Here is a 15,070-nt window from a genome sequence, read left to right as displayed (position 1 = left end):
ACGTAGCAGGATCGACAGACTCTACATATCGCAAAGTCTAGTTAGCTCCTTCATTAAAGCAGAGACGATTCCAGTTTACTTTTCTGATCATAGCTCCGTGCTAGCTTCCATCAACCTTACTGCGCAACCCACTCGCCGTTTTAGAAGTTCATGGCACCTTAATACGTCACTGATGCAGGACGACGGATTAGAAGAAAGTTTGACAGAAGCGTGGGCATTGTGCCTCCGCTCTGCAGATAGACACGTCTCAGTACTAGACTGGTGGTGCAACAGGGCAAAGCCTAAACTGAGAAAAGTTCTCATCCAGTATAGTGTACAACGATCGAAAGACTTGAAAAATTCCATCGAATTTTATTATACCATGCTGCGAAATTTATATGAGCAGGCAAACACTTCCAACGTCCGTCTGGCAGATATCAAGCAAACTAAGGCCAAATTGCTCAGTCTTAAAAGACAGCAGATGGAGGGTCTGAAATTAAAATCCAAGGCTAAGACAGTCGTGGAGGATGAACATGCTTCCTTGTACCATCTACTGCAGCACGAAAGAAACAGGAGACGCACCTTCATTGATGGACTTCAGTCTGAAACTGGCGAGACACTCACGACTCAGAGAGACATCGTCAATGCAGTGCACAAATATTACGAAGACCTATACACTGCCAACCCGGTATGTGAAGAGTCCTTCGATGAGTTCCTTAGTTACATAGCTCCACAGGTCTCGGACGAGGAAAACGAAGACCTTCTCGTTGAGTGTACTAACGAAGATATCCACAGAATCATCTGCAAATCTCCTCTGAGGAAATCGCCGGGACCGGATGGTTTGCCTGTTGAATTTTATAAACGATACTGGCCACTGATTGGTGACATGTTTACCCGAATGACGAACGAAGTGCTTCAGGGAAAGCATTTACCTGCTGTTTTTAAAGAGAGCACAATAGTACTAATCCCAAAAAATGCTGCAAAAAGAAACCTCAACAACTTTCGTCCTATCTCCCTGTTAAACTCTGATTATAAAATCATCGGCAGAATTTTAAACAACAGACTCTCTCAGTTGGCCAAAAAGATAGTAAGTCCATACCAGTCCTGTGTGCCTACCAAGAGCATTTTCAAAAGCATAGCTGAATATAGAGATATAATTGCCATCACTGCTGTGACCACCATAAAATGTGCTATCATGTTTATTGACTTCCAGAAAGCATTTGATCGTGTGGATCATAGATTCCTTAGTACCACACTGAACAAAATAGGTTTTAATGAGCGAGTCGTAAGTGTGATCAGCAATGTTGCAACAGGCATCAGCGCTTGTATATCAGTGAACTGCCAGAGGACAAAGCAGATTCAGATCAGGCGCGGCGTTCCTCAAGGAAGCCCCCTCTCCATGTTCCTATTCGTGCTTTCATTAGAACCTTTCCTCCGCAGTGTTCATGCCACTCTAACTGGCATCACATTATCTGGTCACCGAACAGTCATAAACGCCTATGCCGATGATGTCGGAGTCGTCCTGCGAAATCCCGACGACATTTTGAAATTGGACACGCTAATTAAAAAGTACTGTAGAGTCTCCGGAGCAGGTGTCAACGCAAACAAAAGCAAACTCCTAAACCTGCGGGGTTTTCAACATACCACCTTAGCCTGGGCCACAATGGTCACCCAATGCAAAGCACTAGGAATAACACTGACACCTTGTCCGTTAAAAATGGCAGCTATCAATTGGAGAAATACGTCGGGACAACTTCTTGGAACAACAAGAGAAAACCTCCACCGTAACTTGAACCAAGTTCAGAGGGTGATTTTCATTAACCACTGCATTCTCTCCAAGAGTTACTTTATAGCACAGATCTTCCCACTACCGAAAATGATTGGAAAAAAGATAATGTCTACCATTGCCAGCTATCTTTGGAGAGGGGATATATTCAGAGTCGACGCAAAAACTGCGACCTTAGATCCCAGGAATGGAGGTTTGGGGTTAGTTGACATCAGAAATAAGGCGTCTGCGCTTTTTATAAAAAGGACCGCCACTATCCTTAGCGACCACACTGATAGCATTACAACTAAATTATTTGAAGTTGTCAGGCCTGCCAGTTTACAGGCGCCGGTGAATGTGCAAAAAATAAATAACCGGCTCCAGTACGTTCGTGTATATTTTGTGGAATTCAGCTATCTCGGCGGTGTCATCATCAACTCACGACGGATCACGGCCCGCGATATTCTGTCCCATCGAAAGAAAATGGAGGGGAGAAACAAATTGGAAAGTAAATACCCACACACTGATTGGGACGCCATATGGAAAAATATTAATATGCGTGGTCTACCATCGGACGTCAAGTCAGCGTGGTATAAAACAGTGAATGAGACCGTAAGCACCAATGAAAGGTTACATGCAATCGGCGTTAGCGACACGAACCTATGTCTCAAATGTAAATTGATCGACACGTTAGTGCACAGATTCACGTGCGGTGGCAATCTACAACTCTGTAATTGGATTAAGGAACAACTGGCTTTTCTTACGAGATCTTCGGTGGAAAATTTTCCCCCTGTTACATTCCTCAGGCCTCAGACTTGCTATTTTCCAGCAGCAAAAAACAACTCGGTCCATTGGTTAATGGGACACTATGTGAATTACGTAATTAATCACCTGGGAAATGACAATTCCACTGATTTTTACATGTACTTGAAGTGTGCTTTTTATAACGCCCTGAAATATAAAGACCACAAGAAAAACTACGGCAATATGCTTAAAATTGTATTCGAGCGACTGGGCATTGGTTGACAAGCCAACGAGATAAACAAAAATCGTTTATTTAAGCGAAACGACGCTTAAACAAAAACAATTGGGGAGAAGTACACTTTTACAGTTTCATATTACAATCACTTATCTTCTGCTGGCAAAGAAGGCTATTTTGTTTATTGCACAGAAGAAGCCGAAGCCGAAAGCCAGTATCGCAGGGTTAAAGATAAATTGTTTTCTTATACATTCATTTTATGACTGAGAAAGAAGTCTCATTTGTTTCCATGGAAGGGAACATACTTTTTTATTATTATTATTAATCTCAAGAAGGAAAGGAGGCTATGGAATTAGTGCCTTAACATAAAATTCCTTCTTCACATTCCATGAAGATTTTTCTTTTACAATAAAAAAATAACAAACAAACAAAAATAATAATAATAACAATAAAAAAAACTAAACAGAAATTACAAAAAATAATATACAGGTTCAGGGTCCAGTACTTCCCACAACTTTATTATATATTACAAAGAAGTATGCTAGGTTGCCGAGAAGCAGTGGATGAGAAAAAAAAAAAAAAAAAAAAAAAAAAAAAAAAAAAAAAAAAAAAAACACTAAAGCTATAACCTTCAATCTCTATTGCCTCGGCATGACATAAATTTTTTGTTTCAAATGAAGCATCTTTTGGTTCAGGATTTCGAAGGCAAAACAGCATATATCTACGTATACACAAGTTGTAAAATTTCTTATTGAAAACTATGATAAAGACACGCCTCAGCAACAGGACTGGGTGGAGACATCGCGGCCAGGCCTCGAGATTTTGACCCCTGCCCGCTTTGCCTCCGCCTGCCTCATGCTGCCAAGTTCCTTACAAAAAATAAAAAAAAAAAAAAAAGGGGTATGATTCCTGCTTTGGGTGCAGGAGGTCCCGGGTTCAAATCCCGAACGAGCCCTAGCGTTTTGTGCAAACTGGTCGCACGTGAGTGGCTGAGTCGACGCAAAATGCTCGGCGTCAGTATCAAATGAAATTCATATTTGATGTGAGCAATTGACACTGATCTGACGTGTGAAGGCGATTACGAAGGTTTTTGGGTACAGATGGTAGCAGATGCATGTTAGTATGTCTTGTTTTTAATGATAAAAAAGTGTTTCCGCCCGGGATCGACACGGGGACCTTCTGCGTGTTAGGCAGACGTGATAACCGCTACACCACGGAAACTACTTGTGTGCGCCTTACATTAGAGACAACTCGTGCTGGTGTTGTCATCGTTACTAAGAAATTAAATAAATGCGCTACTTGCAGAACAAAGGTACATGCAGAAGATCCTCACATGTCGTGGCTCACTGGAGTACAATACGACATAGGCAGGAAAATACTGTTCCCGCCCGGGATCGAACCGGGGACCTTCTGCGTGTGAAGCAGACGTGATAACCGCTACACTACGGAAACAGCGAACGGGAGGAGTCCATCTCCGTTCACTCGCAATTACCTCAGCCTCTCTCCCGTCCGTGAATGCACACGCGACGGTTCTTTTGACAGCCTGGAAACCATCACAGCCAAGGGCTCAAGAAGTCTTCGGGGTGCTCGAGAAGGTGTCTGCCGTAGCACCCCTAACGAAATAGCGGCGTTTCCCGCAGTCGTGATTGCAAATCATAGCAGCAAAAGCAATCACTTTCTTAGCAGCAGGGAGTGCGAGCCCAGCGGCAGCTCTACATGAAGGTACCAATAGCCCAGGAAGGCCGCCGACCGCGGGAATTCGCGCCGCCCCCATCCCGCCAGACTACACGAGACTTTCCAGAGCACCCTGGACCACATCGAGGGACCCAGTGCACTGAAATAATAGTCATTTGCCACGTCAGATGGCTCGTTGGTCTAGGGGTATGATTCCTGCTTTGGGTGCAGGAGGTCCCGGGTTCAAATCCCGGACGAGCCCTAGCGTTTTGTGCAAACTGGTCGCACGTGAGTGGCTGAGTCGACGCAAAATGCTCGGCGTCAGTATCAAATGAAATTCATATTTGATGTGAGCAATTGACACTGATCTGACGTGTGAAGGCGATTACGAAGGTTTTTGGGTACAGATGGTAGCAGATGCATGTTAGTATGTCTTGTTTTTAATGATAAAAAAGTGTTTCCGCCCGGGATCGACACGGGGACCTTCTGCGTGTTAGGCAGACGTGATAACCGCTACACCACGGAAACTACTTGTGTGCGCCTTACATTAGAGACAACTCGTGCTGGTGTTGTCATCGTTACTAAGAAATTAAATAAATGCGCTACTTGCAGAACAAAGGTACATGCAGAAGATCCTCACATGTCGTGGCTCACTGGAGTACAATACGACATAGGCAGGAAAATACTGTTCCCGCCCGGGATCGAACCGGGGACCTTCTGCGTGTGAAGCAGACGTGATAACCGCTACACTACGGAAACAGCGAACGGGAGGAGTCCATCTCCGTTCACTCGCAATTACCTCAGCCTCTCTCCCGTCCGTGAATGCACACGCGACGGTTCTTTTGACAGCCTGGAAACCATCACAGCCAAGGGCTCAAGAAGTCTTCGGGGTGCTCGAGAAGGTGTCTGCCGTAGCACCCCTAACGAAATAGCGGCGTTTCCCGCAGTCGTGATTGCAAATCATAGCAGCAAAAGCAATCACTTTCTTAGCAGCAGGGAGTGCGAGCCCAGCGGCAGCTCTACATGAAGGTACCAATAGCCCAGGAAGGCCGCCGACCGCGGGAATTCGCGCCGCCCCCATCCCGCCAGCCTACACGAGACTTTCCAGAGCACCCTGGACCACATCGAGGGACCCAGTGCACTGAAATAAAAGTCATTTGCCACGTCAGATGGCTCGTTGGTCTAGGGGTATGATTCCTGCTTTGGGTGCAGGAGGTCCCGGGTTCAAATCCCGGACGAGCCCTAGCGTTTTGTGCAAACTGGTCGCACGTGAGTGGCTGAGTCGACGCAAAATGCTCGGCGTCAGTATCAAATGAAATTCATATCTGATGTGAGCAATTGACACTGATCTGACGTGTGAAGGCGATTACGAAGGTTTTTGGGTACAGATGGTAGCAGATGCATGTTAGTATGTCTTGTTTTTAATGATAAAAAAGTGTTTCCGCCCGGGATCGACACGGGGACCTTCTGCGTGTTAGGCAGACGTGATAACCGCTACACCACGGAAACTACTTGTGTGCGCCTTACATTAGAGACAACTCGTGCTGGTGTTGTCATCGTTACTAAGAAATTAAATAAATGCGCTACTTGCAGAACAAAGGTACATGCAGAAGATCCTCACATGTCGTGGCTCACTGGAGTACAATACGACATAGGCAGGAAAATACTGTTCCCGCCCGGGATCGAACCGGGGACCTTCTGCGTGTGAAGCAGACGTGATAACCGCTACACTACGGAAACAGCGAACGGGAGGAGTCCATCTCCGTTCACTCGCAATTACCTCAGCCTCTCTCCCGTCCGTGAATGCACACGCGACGGTTCTTTTGACAGCCTGGAAACCATCACAGCCAAGGGCTCAAGAAGTCTTCGGGGTGCTCGAGAAGGTGTCTGCCGTAGCACCCCTAACGAAATAGCGGCGTTTCCCGCAGTCGTGATTGCAAATCATAGCAGCAAAAGCAATCACTTTCTTAGCAGCAGGGAGTGCGAGCCCAGCGGCAGCTCTACATGAAGGTACCAATAGCCCAGGAAGGCCGCCGACCGCGGGAATTCGCGCCGCCCCCATCCCGCCAGCCTACACGAGACTTTCCAGAGCACCCTGGACCACATCGAGGGACCCAGTGCACTGAAATAATAGTCATTTGCCACGTCAGATGGCTCGTTGGTCTAGGGGTATGATTCCTGCTTTGGGTGCAGGAGGTCCCGGGTTCAAATCCCGGACGAGCCCTAGCGTTTTGTGCAAACTGGTCGCACGTGAGTGGCTGAGTCGACGCAAAATGCTCGGCGTCAGTATCAAATGAAATTCATATTTGATGTGAGCAATTGACACTGATCTGACGTGTGAAGGCGATTACGAAGGTTTTTGGGTACAGATGGTAGCAGATGCATGTTAGTATGTCTTGTTTTTAATGATAAAAAAGTGTTTCCGCCCGGGATCGACACGGGGACCTTCTGCGTGTTAGGCAGACGTGATAACCGCTACACCACGGAAACTACTTGTGTGCGCCTTACATTAGAGACAACTCGTGCTGGTGTTGTCATCGTTACTAAGAAATTAAATAAATGCGCTACTTGCAGAACAAAGGTACATGCAGAAGATCCTCACATGTCGTGGCTCACTGGAGTACAATACGACATAGGCAGGAAAATACTGTTCCCGCCCGGGATCGAACCGGGGACCTTCTGCGTGTGAAGCAGACGTGATAACCGCTACACTACGGAAACAGCGAACGGGAGGAGTCCATCTCCGTTCACTCGCAATTACCTCAGCCTCTCTCCCGTCCGTGAATGCACACGCGACGGTTCTTTTGACAGCCTGGAAACCATCACAGCCAAGGGCTCAAGAAGTCTTCGGGGTGCTCGAGAAGGTGTCTGCCGTAGCACCCCTAACGAAATAGCGGCGTTTCCCGCAGTCGTGATTGCAAATCATAGCAGCAAAAGCAATCACTTTCTTAGCAGCAGGGAGTGCGAGCCCAGCGGCAGCTCTACATGAAGGTACCAATAGCCCAGGAAGGCCGCCGACCGCGGGAATTCGCGCCGCCCCCATCCCGCCAGCCTACACGAGACTTTCCAGAGCACCCTGGACCACATCGAGGGACCCAGTGCACTGAAATAATAGTCATTTGCCACGTCAGATGGCTCGTTGGTCTAGGGGTATGATTCCTGCTTTGGGTGCAGGAGGTCCCGGGTTCAAATCCCGGACGAGCCCTAGCGTTTTGTGCAAACTGGTCGCACGTGAGTGGCTGAGTCGACGCAAAATGCTCGGCGTCAGTATCAAATGAAATTCATATTTGATGTGAGCAATTGACACTGATCTGACGTGTGAAGGCGATTACGAAGGTTTTTGGGTACAGATGGTAGCAGATGCATGTTAGTATGTCTTGTTTTTAATGATAAAAAAGTGTTTCCGCCCGGGATCGACACGGGGACCTTCTGCGTGTTAGGCAGACGTGATAACCGCTACACCACGGAAACTACTTGTGTGCGCCTTACATTAGAGACAACTCGTGCTGGTGTTGTCATCGTTACTAAGAAATTAAATAAATGCGCTACTTGCAGAACAAAGGTACATGCAGAAGATCCTCACATGTCGTGGCTCACTGGAGTACAATACGACATAGGCAGGAAAATACTGTTCCCGCCCGGAATCGAACCGGGGACCTTCTGCGTGTGAAGCAGACGTGATAACCGCTACACTACGGAAACAGCGAACGGGAGGAGTCCATCTCCGTTCACTCGCAATTACCTCAGCCTCTCTCCCGTCCGTGAATGCACACGCGACGGTTCTTTTGACAGCCTGGAAACCATCACAGCCAAGGGCTCAAGAAGTCTTCGGGGTGCTCGAGAAGGTGTCTGCCGTAGCACCCCTAACGAAATAGCGGCGTTTCCCGCAGTCGTGATTGCAAATCATAGCAGCAAAAGCAATCACTTTCTTAGCAGCAGGGAGTGCGAGCCCAGCGGCAGCTCTACATGAAGGTACCAATAGCCCAGGAAGGCCGCCGACCGCGGGAATTCGCGCCGCCCCCATCCCGCCAGCCTACACGAGACTTTCCAGAGCACCCTGGACCACATCGAGGGACCCAGTGCACTGAAATAATAGTCATTTGCCACGTCAGATGGCTCGTTGGTCTAGGGGTATGATTCCTGCTTTGGGTGCAGGAGGTCCCGGGTTCAAATCCCGGACGAGCCCTAGCGTTTTGTGCAAACTGGTCGCACGTGAGTGGCTGAGTCGACGCAAAATGCTCGGCGTCAGTATCAAATGAAATTCATATTTGATGTGAGCAATTGACACTGATCTGACGTGTGAAGGCGATTACGAAGGTTTTTGGGTACAGATGGTAGCAGATGCATGTTAGTATGTCTTGTTTTTAATGATAAAAAAGTGTTTCCGCCCGGGATCGACACGGGGACCTTCTGCGTGTTAGGCAGACGTGATAACCGCTACACCACGGAAACTACTTGTGTGCGCCTTACATTAGAGACAACTCGTGCTGGTGTTGTCATCGTTACTAAGAAATTAAATAAATGCGCTACTTGCAGAACAAAGGTACATGCAGAAGATCCTCACATGTCGTGGCTCACTGGAGTACAATACGACATAGGCAGGAAAATACTGTTCCCGCCCGGGATCGAACCGGGGACCTTCTGCGTGTGAAGCAGACGTGATAACCGCTACACTACGGAAACAGCGAACGGGAGGAGTCCATCTCCGTTCACTCGCAATTACCTCAGCCTCTCTCCCGTCCGTGAATGCACACGCGACAGTTCTTTTGACAGCCTGGAAACCATCACAGCCAAGGGCTCAAGAAGTCTTCGGGGTGCTCGAGAAGGTGTCTGCCGTAGCACCCCTAACGAAATAGCGGCGTTTCCCGCAGTCGTGATTGCAAATCATAGCAGCAAAAGCAATCACTTTCTTAGCAGCAGGGAGTGCGAGCCCAGCGGCAGCTCTACATGAAGGTACCAATAGCCCAGGAAGGCCGCCGACCGCGGGAATTCGCGCCGCCCCCATCCCGCCAGCCTACACGAGACTTTCCAGAGCACCCTGGACCACATCGAGGGACCCAGTGCACTGAAATAATAGTCATTTGCCACGTCAGATGGCTCGTTGGTCTAGGGGTATGATTCCTGCTTTGGGTGCAGGAGGTCCCGGGTTCAAATCCCGGACGAGCCCTAGCGTTTTGTGCAAACTGGTCGCACGTGAGTGGCTGAGTCGACGCAAAATGCTCGGCGTCAGTATCAAATGAATTTCATATTTGATGTGAGCAATTGACACTGATCTGACGTGTGAAGGCGATTACGAAGGTTTTTGGGTACAGATGGTAGCAGATGCATGTTAGTATGTCTTGTTTTTAATGATAAAAAAGTGTTTCCGCCCGGGATCGACACGGGGACCTTCTGCGTGTTAGGCAGACGTGATAACCGCTACACCACGGAAACTACTTGTGTGCGCCTTACATTAGAGACAACTCGTGCTGGTGTTGTCATCGTTACTAAGAAATTAAATAAATGCGCTACTTGCAGAACAAAGGTACATGCAGAAGATCCTCACATGTCGTGGCTCACTGGAGTACAATACGACATAGGCAGGAAAATACTGTTCCCGCCCGGGATCGAACCGGGGACCTTCTGCGTGTGAAGCAGACGTGATAACCGCTACACTACGGAAACAGCGAACGGGAGGAGTCCATCTCCGTTCACTCGCAATTACCTCAGCCTCTCTCCCGTCCGTGAATGCACACGCGACGGTTCTTTTGACAGCCTGGAAACCATCACAGCCAAGGGCTCAAGAAGTCTTCGGGGTGCTCGAGAAGGTGTCTGCCGTAGCACCCCTAACGAAATAGCGGCGTTTCCCGCAGTCGTGATTGCAAATCATAGCAGCAAAAGCAATCACTTTCTTAGCAGCAGGGAGTGCGAGCCCAGCGGCAGCTCTACATGAAGGTACCAATAGCCCAGGAAGGCCGCCGACCGCGGGAATTCGCGCCGCCCCCATCCCGCCAGCCTACACGAGACTTTCCAGAGCACCCTGGACCACATCGAGGGACCCAGTGCACTGAAATAATAGTCATTTGCCACGTCAGATGGCTCGTTGGTCTAGGGGTATGATTCCTGCTTTGGGTGCAGGAGGTCCCGGGTTCAAATCCCGGACGAGCCCTAGCGTTTTGTGCAAACTGGTCGCACGTGAGTGGCTGAGTCGACGCAAAATGCTCGGCGTCAGTATCAAATGAAATTCATATTTGATGTGAGCAATTGACACTGATCTGACGTGTGAAGGCGATTACGAAGGTTTTTGGGTACAGATGGTAGCAGATGCATGTTAGTATGTCTTGTTTTTAATGATAAAAAAGTGTTTCCGCCCGGGATCGACACGGGGACCTTCTGCGTGTTAGGCAGACGTGATAACCGCTACACCACGGAAACTACTTGTGTGCGCCTTACATTAGAGACAACTCGTGCTGGTGTTGTCATCGTTACTAAGAAATTAAATAAATGCGCTACTTGCAGAACAAAGGTACATGCAGAAGATCCTCACATGTCGTGGCTCACTGGAGTACAATACGACATAGGCAGGAAAATACTGTTCCCGCCCGGGATCGAACCGGGGACGTTCTGCGTGTGAAGCAGACGTGATAACCGCTACACTACGGAAACAGCGAACGGGAGGAGTCCATCTCCGTTCACTCGCAATTACCTCAGCCTCTCTCCCGTCCGTGAATGCACACGCGACAGTTCTTTTGACAGCCTGGAAACCATCACAGCCAAGGGCTCAAGAAGTCTTCGGGGTGCTCGAGAAGGTGTCTGCCGTAGCACCCCTAACGAAATAGCGGCGTTTCCCGCAGTCGTGATTGCAAATCATAGCAGCAAAAGCAATCACTTTCTTAGCAGCAGGGAGTGCGAGCCCAGCGGCAGCTCTACATGAAGGTACCAATAGCCCAGGAAGGCCGCCGACCGCGGGAATTCACGCCGCCCCCATCCCGCCAGCCTACACGAGACTTTCCAGAGCACCCTGGACCACATCGAGGGACCCAGTGCACTGAAATAATAGTCATTTGCCACGTCAGATGGCTCGTTGGTCTAGGGGTATGATTCCTGCTTTGGGTGCAGGAGGTCCCGGGTTCAAATCCCGGACGAGCCCTAGCGTTTTGTGCAAACTGGTCGCACGTGAGTGGCTGAGTCGACGCAAAATGCTCGGCGTCAGTATCAAATGAAATTCATATTTGATGTGAGCAATTGACACTGATCTGACGTGTGAAGGCGATTACGAAGGTTTTTGGGTACAGATGGTAGCAGATGCATGTTAGTATGTCTTGTTTTTAATGATAAAAAAGTGTTTCCGCCCGGGATCGACACGGGGACCTTCTGCGTGTTAGGCAGACGTGATAACCGCTACACCACGGAAACTACTTGTGTGCGCCTTACATTAGAGACAACTCGTGCTGGTGTTGTCATCGTTACTAAGAAATTAAATAAATGCGCTACTTGCAGAACAAAGGTACATGCAGAAGATCCTCACATGTCGTGGCTCACTGGAGTACAATACGACATAGGCAGGAAAATACTGTTCCCGCCCGGGATCGAACCGGGGACCTTCTGCGTGTGAAGCAGACGTGATAACCGCTACACTACGGAAACAGCGAACGGGAGGAGTCCATCTCCGTTCACTCGCAATTACCTCAGCCTCTCTCCAGTCCGTGAATGCACACGCGACAGTTCTTTTGACAGCCTGGAAACCATCACAGCCAAGGGCTCAAGAAGTCTTCGGGGTGCTCGAGAAGGTGTCTGCCGTAGCACCCCTAACGAAATAGCGGCGTTTCCCGCAGTCGTGATTGCAAATCATAGCAGCAAAAGCAATCACTTTCTTAGCAGCAGGGAGTGCGAGCCCAGCGGCAGCTCTACATGAAGGTACCAATAGCCCAGGAAGGCCGCCGACCGCGGGAATTCGCGCCGCCCCCATCCCGCCAGCCTACACGAGACTTTCCAGAGCACCCTGGACCACATCGAGGGACCCAGTGCACTGAAATAATAGTCATTTGCCACGTCAGATGGCTCGTTGGTCTAGGGGTATGATTCCTGCTTTGGGTGCAGGAGGTCCCGGGTTCAAATCCCGGACGAGCCCTAGCGTTTTGTGCAAACTGGTCGCACGTGAGTGGCTGAGTCGACGCAAAATGCTCGGCGTCAGTATCAAATGAAATTCATATTTGATGTGAGCAATTGACACTGATCTGACGTGTGAAGGCGATTACGAAGGTTTTTGGGTACAGATGGTAGCAGATGCATGTTAGTATGTCTTGTTTTTAATGATAAAAAAGTGTTTCCGCCCGGGATCGACACGGGGACCTTCTGCGTGTTAGGCAGACGTGATAACCGCTACACCACGGAAACTACTTGTGTGCGCCTTACATTAGAGACAACTCGTGCTGGTGTTGTCATCGTTACTAAGAAATTAAATAAATGCGCTACTTGCAGAACAAAGGTACATGCAGAAGATCCTCACATGTCGTGGCTCACTGGAGTACAATACGACATAGGCAGGAAAATACTGTTCCCGCCCGGGATCGAACCGGGGACCTTCTGCGTGTGAAGCAGACGTGATAACCGCTACACTACGGAAACAGCGAACGGGAGGAGTCCATCTCCGTTCACTCGCAATTACCTCAGCCTCTCTCCCGTCCGTGAATGCACACGCGACAGTTCTTTTGACAGCCTGGAAACCATCACAGCCAAGGGCTCAAGAAGTCTTCGGGGTGCTCGAGAAGGTGTCTGCCGTAGCACCCCTAACGAAATAGCGGCGTTTCCCGCAGTCGTGATTGCAAATCATAGCAGCAAAAGCAATCACTTTCTTAGCAGCAGGGAGTGCGAGCCCAGCGGCAGCTCTACATGAAGGTACCAATAGCCCAGGAAGGCCGCCGACCGCGGGAATTCGCGCCGCCCCCATCCCGCCAGCCTACACGAGACTTTCCAGAGCACCCTGGACCACATCGAGGGACCCAGTGCACTGAAATAATAGTCATTTGCCACGTCAGATGGCTCGTTGGTCTAGGGGTATGATTCCTGCTTTGGGTGCAGGAGGTCCCGGGTTCAAATCCCGGACGAGCCCTAGCGTTTTGTGCAAAGTGGTCGAACGTGAGTGGCTGAGTCGACGCAAAATGCTCGGCGTCAGTATCAAATGAAATTCATATTTGATGTGAGCAATTGACACTGATCTGACGTGTGAAGGCGATTACGAAGGTTTTTGGGTACAGATGGTAGCAGATGCATGTTAGTATGTCTTGTTTTTAATGATAAAAAAGTGTTTCCGCCCGGGATCGACACGGGGACCTTCTGCGTGTTAGGCAGACGTGATAACCGCTACACCACGGAAACTGCTTGTGTGCGCCTTACATTAGAGACAACTCGTGCTGGTGTTGTCATCGTTACTAAGAAATTAAATAAATGCGCTACTTGCAGAACAAAGGTACATGCAGAAGATCCTCACATGTCGTGGCTCACTGGAGTACAATACGACATAGGCAGGAAAATACTGTTCCCGCCCGGGATCGAACCGGGGACCTTCTGCGTGTGAAGCAGACGTGATAACCGCTACACTACGGAAACTGCGAACGGGAGGAGTCCATCTCCGTTCACTCGCAATTACCTCAGCCTCTCTCCCGTCCGTGAATGCACACGCGACAGTTCTTTTGACAGCCTGGAAACCATCACAGCCAAGGGCTCAAGAAGTCTTCGGGGTGCTCGAGAAGGTGTCTGCCGTAGCACCCCTAACGAAATAGCGGCGTTTCCCGCAGTCGTGATTGCAAATCATAGCAGCAAAAGCAATCACTTTCTTAGCAGCAGGGAGTGCGAGCCCAGCGGCAGCTCTACATGAAGGTACCAATAGCCCAGGAAGGCCGCCGACCGCGGGAATTCGCGCCGCCCCCATCCCGCCAGCCTACACGAGACTTTCCAGAGCACCCTGGACCACATCGAGGGACCCAGTGCACTGAAATAATAGTCGTTTGCCACGTCAGATGGCTCGTTGGTCTAGGGGTATGATTCCTGCTTTGGGTGCAGGAGGTCCCGGGTTCAAATCCCGGACGAGCCCTAGCGTTTTGTGCAAACTGGTCGCACGTGAGTGGCTGAGTCGACGCAAAATGCTCGGCGTCAGTATCAAATGAAATTCATACTTGATGTGAGCAATTGACACTGATCTGACGTGTGAAGGCGATTACGAAGGTTTTTGGGTACAGATGGTAGCAGATGCATGTTAGTATGTCTTGTTTTTAATGATAAAAAAGTGTTTCCGCCCGGGATCGACACGGGGACCTTCTGCGTGTTAGGCAGACGTGATAACCGCTACACCACGGAAACTACTTGTGTGCGCCTTACATTAGAGACAACTCGTGCTGGTGTTGTCATCGTTACTAAGAAATTAAATAAATGCGCTACTTGCAGAACAAAGGTACATGCAGAAGATCCTCACATGTCGTGGCTCACTGGAGTACAATACGACATAGGAAGGAAAATACTGTTCCCGCCCGGGATCGAACCGGGGACCTTCTGCGTGTGAAGCAGACGTGATAACCGCTACACTACGGAAACTGCGAACGGGAGGAGTCCATCACCGTTCACTCGCAATTACCTCAGCCTCTCTCCCGTCCGTGAATGCACACGCGACAGTTCTTTTGACAGCCTGGAAACCATCA

General features: G+C 49.3%; 35 non-coding genes across 35 annotated transcripts; 11 read left to right on the top strand and 24 right to left on the bottom strand.

Annotated features, from left to right (window-relative positions):
- Positions 1-3,871: 3,871 nt before the first annotated feature.
- Positions 3,872-3,944, bottom strand: Trnav-aac (transfer RNA valine (anticodon AAC)). The gene has a single exon. It is a non-coding gene; the product is annotated as a tRNA-Val (tRNA).
- Positions 3,945-4,102: 158 nt separating this feature from the next.
- Positions 4,103-4,175, bottom strand: Trnav-cac (transfer RNA valine (anticodon CAC)). The gene has a single exon. It is a non-coding gene; the product is annotated as a tRNA-Val (tRNA).
- Positions 4,176-4,587: 412 nt separating this feature from the next.
- On the top strand, positions 4,588-4,659 carry Trnap-ugg (transfer RNA proline (anticodon UGG)). The gene has a single exon. It is a non-coding gene; the product is annotated as a tRNA-Pro (tRNA).
- A 193-nt stretch (positions 4,660-4,852) lies between these two features.
- Positions 4,853-4,925, bottom strand: Trnav-aac (transfer RNA valine (anticodon AAC)). The gene has a single exon. It is a non-coding gene; the product is annotated as a tRNA-Val (tRNA).
- Positions 4,926-5,083: 158 nt separating this feature from the next.
- On the bottom strand, positions 5,084-5,156 carry Trnav-cac (transfer RNA valine (anticodon CAC)). The gene has a single exon. It is a non-coding gene; the product is annotated as a tRNA-Val (tRNA).
- Positions 5,157-5,568: 412 nt separating this feature from the next.
- Positions 5,569-5,640, top strand: Trnap-ugg (transfer RNA proline (anticodon UGG)). Its single transcript has one exon. It is a non-coding gene; the product is annotated as a tRNA-Pro (tRNA).
- A 193-nt stretch (positions 5,641-5,833) lies between these two features.
- On the bottom strand, positions 5,834-5,906 carry Trnav-aac (transfer RNA valine (anticodon AAC)). The gene has a single exon. It is a non-coding gene; the product is annotated as a tRNA-Val (tRNA).
- A 158-nt stretch (positions 5,907-6,064) lies between these two features.
- Trnav-cac (transfer RNA valine (anticodon CAC)) lies at positions 6,065-6,137 on the bottom strand. The gene has a single exon. It is a non-coding gene; the product is annotated as a tRNA-Val (tRNA).
- A 412-nt stretch (positions 6,138-6,549) lies between these two features.
- On the top strand, positions 6,550-6,621 carry Trnap-ugg (transfer RNA proline (anticodon UGG)). The gene has a single exon. It is a non-coding gene; the product is annotated as a tRNA-Pro (tRNA).
- A 193-nt stretch (positions 6,622-6,814) lies between these two features.
- On the bottom strand, positions 6,815-6,887 carry Trnav-aac (transfer RNA valine (anticodon AAC)). Its single transcript has one exon. It is a non-coding gene; the product is annotated as a tRNA-Val (tRNA).
- Positions 6,888-7,045: 158 nt separating this feature from the next.
- On the bottom strand, positions 7,046-7,118 carry Trnav-cac (transfer RNA valine (anticodon CAC)). The gene has a single exon. It is a non-coding gene; the product is annotated as a tRNA-Val (tRNA).
- Positions 7,119-7,530: 412 nt separating this feature from the next.
- Positions 7,531-7,602, top strand: Trnap-ugg (transfer RNA proline (anticodon UGG)). Its single transcript has one exon. It is a non-coding gene; the product is annotated as a tRNA-Pro (tRNA).
- A 193-nt stretch (positions 7,603-7,795) lies between these two features.
- Trnav-aac (transfer RNA valine (anticodon AAC)) lies at positions 7,796-7,868 on the bottom strand. Its single transcript has one exon. It is a non-coding gene; the product is annotated as a tRNA-Val (tRNA).
- Positions 7,869-8,026: 158 nt separating this feature from the next.
- Positions 8,027-8,099, bottom strand: Trnav-cac (transfer RNA valine (anticodon CAC)). The gene has a single exon. It is a non-coding gene; the product is annotated as a tRNA-Val (tRNA).
- A 412-nt stretch (positions 8,100-8,511) lies between these two features.
- Trnap-ugg (transfer RNA proline (anticodon UGG)) lies at positions 8,512-8,583 on the top strand. Its single transcript has one exon. It is a non-coding gene; the product is annotated as a tRNA-Pro (tRNA).
- A 193-nt stretch (positions 8,584-8,776) lies between these two features.
- Positions 8,777-8,849, bottom strand: Trnav-aac (transfer RNA valine (anticodon AAC)). Its single transcript has one exon. It is a non-coding gene; the product is annotated as a tRNA-Val (tRNA).
- Positions 8,850-9,007: 158 nt separating this feature from the next.
- Positions 9,008-9,080, bottom strand: Trnav-cac (transfer RNA valine (anticodon CAC)). The gene has a single exon. It is a non-coding gene; the product is annotated as a tRNA-Val (tRNA).
- Positions 9,081-9,492: 412 nt separating this feature from the next.
- Trnap-ugg (transfer RNA proline (anticodon UGG)) lies at positions 9,493-9,564 on the top strand. The gene has a single exon. It is a non-coding gene; the product is annotated as a tRNA-Pro (tRNA).
- Positions 9,565-9,757: 193 nt separating this feature from the next.
- On the bottom strand, positions 9,758-9,830 carry Trnav-aac (transfer RNA valine (anticodon AAC)). Its single transcript has one exon. It is a non-coding gene; the product is annotated as a tRNA-Val (tRNA).
- A 158-nt stretch (positions 9,831-9,988) lies between these two features.
- Positions 9,989-10,061, bottom strand: Trnav-cac (transfer RNA valine (anticodon CAC)). Its single transcript has one exon. It is a non-coding gene; the product is annotated as a tRNA-Val (tRNA).
- A 412-nt stretch (positions 10,062-10,473) lies between these two features.
- Trnap-ugg (transfer RNA proline (anticodon UGG)) lies at positions 10,474-10,545 on the top strand. Its single transcript has one exon. It is a non-coding gene; the product is annotated as a tRNA-Pro (tRNA).
- A 193-nt stretch (positions 10,546-10,738) lies between these two features.
- On the bottom strand, positions 10,739-10,811 carry Trnav-aac (transfer RNA valine (anticodon AAC)). Its single transcript has one exon. It is a non-coding gene; the product is annotated as a tRNA-Val (tRNA).
- Positions 10,812-10,969: 158 nt separating this feature from the next.
- Trnav-cac (transfer RNA valine (anticodon CAC)) lies at positions 10,970-11,042 on the bottom strand. The gene has a single exon. It is a non-coding gene; the product is annotated as a tRNA-Val (tRNA).
- A 412-nt stretch (positions 11,043-11,454) lies between these two features.
- Trnap-ugg (transfer RNA proline (anticodon UGG)) lies at positions 11,455-11,526 on the top strand. Its single transcript has one exon. It is a non-coding gene; the product is annotated as a tRNA-Pro (tRNA).
- Positions 11,527-11,719: 193 nt separating this feature from the next.
- Positions 11,720-11,792, bottom strand: Trnav-aac (transfer RNA valine (anticodon AAC)). Its single transcript has one exon. It is a non-coding gene; the product is annotated as a tRNA-Val (tRNA).
- A 158-nt stretch (positions 11,793-11,950) lies between these two features.
- Trnav-cac (transfer RNA valine (anticodon CAC)) lies at positions 11,951-12,023 on the bottom strand. The gene has a single exon. It is a non-coding gene; the product is annotated as a tRNA-Val (tRNA).
- Positions 12,024-12,435: 412 nt separating this feature from the next.
- On the top strand, positions 12,436-12,507 carry Trnap-ugg (transfer RNA proline (anticodon UGG)). Its single transcript has one exon. It is a non-coding gene; the product is annotated as a tRNA-Pro (tRNA).
- Positions 12,508-12,700: 193 nt separating this feature from the next.
- On the bottom strand, positions 12,701-12,773 carry Trnav-aac (transfer RNA valine (anticodon AAC)). Its single transcript has one exon. It is a non-coding gene; the product is annotated as a tRNA-Val (tRNA).
- Positions 12,774-12,931: 158 nt separating this feature from the next.
- On the bottom strand, positions 12,932-13,004 carry Trnav-cac (transfer RNA valine (anticodon CAC)). Its single transcript has one exon. It is a non-coding gene; the product is annotated as a tRNA-Val (tRNA).
- A 412-nt stretch (positions 13,005-13,416) lies between these two features.
- Trnap-ugg (transfer RNA proline (anticodon UGG)) lies at positions 13,417-13,488 on the top strand. The gene has a single exon. It is a non-coding gene; the product is annotated as a tRNA-Pro (tRNA).
- Positions 13,489-13,681: 193 nt separating this feature from the next.
- Trnav-aac (transfer RNA valine (anticodon AAC)) lies at positions 13,682-13,754 on the bottom strand. The gene has a single exon. It is a non-coding gene; the product is annotated as a tRNA-Val (tRNA).
- A 158-nt stretch (positions 13,755-13,912) lies between these two features.
- On the bottom strand, positions 13,913-13,985 carry Trnav-cac (transfer RNA valine (anticodon CAC)). The gene has a single exon. It is a non-coding gene; the product is annotated as a tRNA-Val (tRNA).
- Positions 13,986-14,397: 412 nt separating this feature from the next.
- On the top strand, positions 14,398-14,469 carry Trnap-ugg (transfer RNA proline (anticodon UGG)). The gene has a single exon. It is a non-coding gene; the product is annotated as a tRNA-Pro (tRNA).
- A 193-nt stretch (positions 14,470-14,662) lies between these two features.
- Positions 14,663-14,735, bottom strand: Trnav-aac (transfer RNA valine (anticodon AAC)). Its single transcript has one exon. It is a non-coding gene; the product is annotated as a tRNA-Val (tRNA).
- A 158-nt stretch (positions 14,736-14,893) lies between these two features.
- Positions 14,894-14,966, bottom strand: Trnav-cac (transfer RNA valine (anticodon CAC)). Its single transcript has one exon. It is a non-coding gene; the product is annotated as a tRNA-Val (tRNA).
- Positions 14,967-15,070: the final 104 nt, after the last annotated feature.

Source organism: Schistocerca gregaria, chromosome 2 (genome assembly GCF_023897955.1).
Source record: "Schistocerca gregaria isolate iqSchGreg1 chromosome 2, iqSchGreg1.2, whole genome shotgun sequence".
Taxonomy (NCBI): Eukaryota; Metazoa; Arthropoda; class Insecta; order Orthoptera; family Acrididae; genus Schistocerca; species Schistocerca gregaria.
Note: the sequence above shows the minus strand (reverse complement) of the source record. Positions and strands in the feature narration are given on the sequence as shown.